This window comes from Tupaia chinensis, unplaced genomic scaffold, assembly GCF_000334495.1.
Source record: "Tupaia chinensis unplaced genomic scaffold, TupChi_1.0 Scaffold138400_2, whole genome shotgun sequence".
Lineage (NCBI taxonomy): Eukaryota > Metazoa > Chordata > Mammalia > Scandentia > Tupaiidae > Tupaia > Tupaia belangeri.
The window spans coordinates 579,179-582,709 of NW_006198298.1; the positions used below are offsets into that span (position 1 = coordinate 579,179).

Consider the following 3,531-nt stretch of genomic DNA (forward strand, 5'->3'; position numbering starts at 1 on the left):
TTTTTAGAGAGAGATTTTTGCTATAGGATGCATACGCTTGCCAGAGAGACAGAGAGAGACAGAAAGCAAGAAATCACCCCCCGCCCCAGGGAAGATGGCTGTGTCATAATCCCTTCTTCTCCAATTTCCTCTCAGGATTTTGAGCACACATGCACACATGCCCGACATGAGTTTTAAGCCACCGGGTCTGGGGCTGGAACCACGGTTGGCCATGTGAGAGTCCAATGACGTAACCATTAGGCCATCTGCTGGTCCCAACAATGTAGTAATTTTTTAAGTGAATATTAATCTTTATTTATTTGGGTGTGTGTGTGTGTGTGTGTGTGATTTTCTTTTTAAAGATGGGGTCTCACTATGTTGTGATTTTCCTGCCTCAGCCTCTGCAGTAGCTGGGACCACAGGCATGTGCTACCTCACCTGCCTTTTAGTGTGGGCAAGGAATTGAATCTGAGCCTCTCAGGTGGCCTCAGCACTTGGCAACTGGGCCTTATTATTCTTATTATGAACGTTTGTTGGGGGCTGCCTTTGATTAAGGTGCTATCCTAAATGTTTGCCATGCATTGGAACCAGCAGTTGGCATAATGGCTATGTCGCTGGACTCCCATGTAGTAGACCACGGTTCGAGTCTCAGACCCGGTGACTTAAACTCATGCTAGGTGCGTATGCATGCATGCCCAAGATCCTGAGAGGAGAAGGGATTGTGGTATGGCCATACCCTCTGGGGAGTGATTTCTCACTTTCTGTCTCTCTGTCTCTGTCTTTCTGGTGAGCACAGGTGCCCGACAGCAAAAATCTCTGCCAAAAAAAAAAAGTTTGTCATACATTATCTTAGTGAATTCCCACAACAGTCCTGAGAGCTCCATGTTATTATTATGCAAAAGATGAAAAAAATGAAACCAAGGGAGTTCTGGTAACTTAACCAAGGCCATTTTGGGGAACCCCAGACCTATCTTACTCCAAAGGCAGGAGCACAATGCAACAACTTCTGAAGCCTAGGGGTTAGGTAACATTTGCTGGACTGGAGAGAGTTAGTAGGATGTAAAGTTAAAGAGGTCAGATCATCGCTGGCCTTGCAAGTCCTTTAAAGATTTAGGACTTTATCCTGAAAGCAATGTAATAACATTAATTTTAGTTAAACTTGTAACGATCCACTCCAACATTTAGGGACTTAAAACAAGTGTTATTGAGACCAGCAGATGGCAAAATAGTTACCACTGGACTTCCATGTAGTCGAATGCGGTTCAAGTCTCAGACTCAGTAGCTTAAAACTTACGCTGTGTGTGTGTGTGTGCGTGTGTGTGTGTGTGTGTGTGCGTGCGTGTGTGTGTGCCCAAGATCCTAAGAGCAGAGTGGAGGAGAAGGGATTATGGCATGGCCATCCCTCCTGAGGGGTGATTTCCCACTTTCTGTTGCCCTGTCTCTATGGTGAGTGCACATGCCCTATAGCAAAATTATCTCTCTCTTTAAAAAAGAAAAGGGAAAGATAAAACAAGTGCTATTTAATTGATCTTAATTCTGTGAATTTGGAATCTGGAGAAGAGTTAGAGCCAGCTCAACTCCACTCCATGTGGTGTCAGCTGGAGTGCCTTCACAGTGGTGATAGGTTCTAGATGCCTTACTTATATATCTAGGACCTTGGTAGAGAAGTTTGGTAGGGTGTCTCAGTTTTCTTCCACATGGCTTCCAAAAGAGCAAAAACAGAAGATGCAAAATCTCTTATGGTTTAGACTTTCAAACAGCAAAGCATCATCTCCACCACATCCTTTTGGCAAAAATCAAGGTGTAAGACAAGACAAGATTCAAGAGGAGAGAAAGAGGCCCCACATCTTTTTATTCCTTGATGATTTATCTCTTTTATTTATAACAATGTTAGATACAAATGTCTTGATCTTGGGTATTACCTAGTAAAGTACACCAAGCTGCCAACTTGGAGTCTTTGTGAAGTAGATAGTTTCTATTCTCATTTTGGTCCTTTAATTTCACATTTACGTAATTCAGAACTTCATTAGTTTGAAAAGCAATTCAGTTCATTTAGCTAAAGGATGATTAGTTGTTAGGCAGTTCATTCTCTGAACACACATTGCTATTCCTGTCCCACTTCCATGCACAGTGCTGAGCCACCATGTATTCCACTTGTTCTCTCCACTGTTTGTAACAGGGTTATGAGAATTTGATAGCCAGACACTCCAAGGGGGTGTCCCAAGGCTATAGCTCCTCCTCCTTAGTTGTCGACCTCTGAATTTCATCCATGTTCTTTAGCTATTGCAATAGAGAGGACCACAAAGGATTTACTATTTCAAATATATCAGTGTCCTCCAGTGACCAGCCTGCTTTTGTAACAGCTTGCTTTATTGCTGGAATTGGTCCTGTTCCCATAATGGAAGGCTCCACATCTACTTGAGACCAGGAAGCTATCCACACTAAAGGAGTAAGCCCATGATTATCATAAGAATCACAGCTGCAGCATCATTTATTCTTGAGGCATTAACTGTGGTGACTGTTTTGTCCTGTCCTGTAAGGAAGTAAGACTTTAGCTTGGACATGGATTCTAAATTGCTCCCATGGTGAGGAAACTCATCTGTTTAACTTCTATAAGAACTTTCCTAGAAGACACAAAAACTGGTACAATCTCTTTGTCAAACTGCCAGTGTTTTGTGTACTTTCTGTTCTATTCTGGAACAGAACAGAAACCTTGTCCTGATCTTCTCTACTCATTTGCCATTTTTTAGCTACATTTTCAGCTATAATACCCATAGGATAGTTGTAAGTGTATCTGTGAGACTATCACAGAGTATACTAGCAATGAGTGACATCTTTGCTCCTGTTCCAAAGTAAACCAAGTAAGGTACCTTGCTCGTATTTTTCATGCCTTCTGCAATCACAATGTTGGAGTCTCCTAGCCCTACTGACTGGGTGGCAAGGTGCATGGCTTTTAAGCCTGATCCATGGATCATTTGGCAGCTTCATTATGGAACAGGATAGGGAAGTCTGCACCTTCTGGCTTATCCAACAGGATTCTGCCCACAACCTGCTGCCAACAAATGTCAAAATATGACCTCGGACACCTCCAGAGCCATCGTGACCCTTTTCAGAAGCTCTTTGATGACCATGAAGCCCACATCGTGGACAGGGACAGTAGATAAGGCACCAGTCTATGATCTACGTGGCTGAGACAATGACCACAGGATCTGAGATTGCATCCATCTTGCCCTCAGCTGCCTCTCCAACTGCCCCCAGCCCAGTGCTGCCCACAAGTGAGGCAGAGCCCTTTCCCATGGCACCAAGGCCATGGAGAAAAAGAGCAACAAAGTCACACCAAAAAAATGTTGAGGGTGGAAGGGAATGTTGTCACACTCTTTGGAAGCCATCTACAACCACATTGCAATGCCTTAAGAATGGGTCTGGCTTGCCAGAAGGAAGAAGAAAGCTGCTGTAGTTACCTGATAAGAAGTTGGGTGGCCTGAGTTAGAGCATTATTCTAAACCTGATTGACAATCATAATTACCTGAGGAGATTATTAAAAATACAGAT

At 43.3% G+C, this 3,531-nt stretch overlaps 1 pseudogene; it reads right to left on the reverse strand.

Annotated features, from left to right (window-relative positions):
* Positions 1-2,027: 2,027 nt before the first annotated feature.
* On the reverse strand, positions 2,028-3,204 carry LOC102480084 (acetyl-CoA acetyltransferase, cytosolic pseudogene; annotated as a pseudogene).
* Between the last annotated feature and the right edge of the window lie 327 nt (positions 3,205-3,531).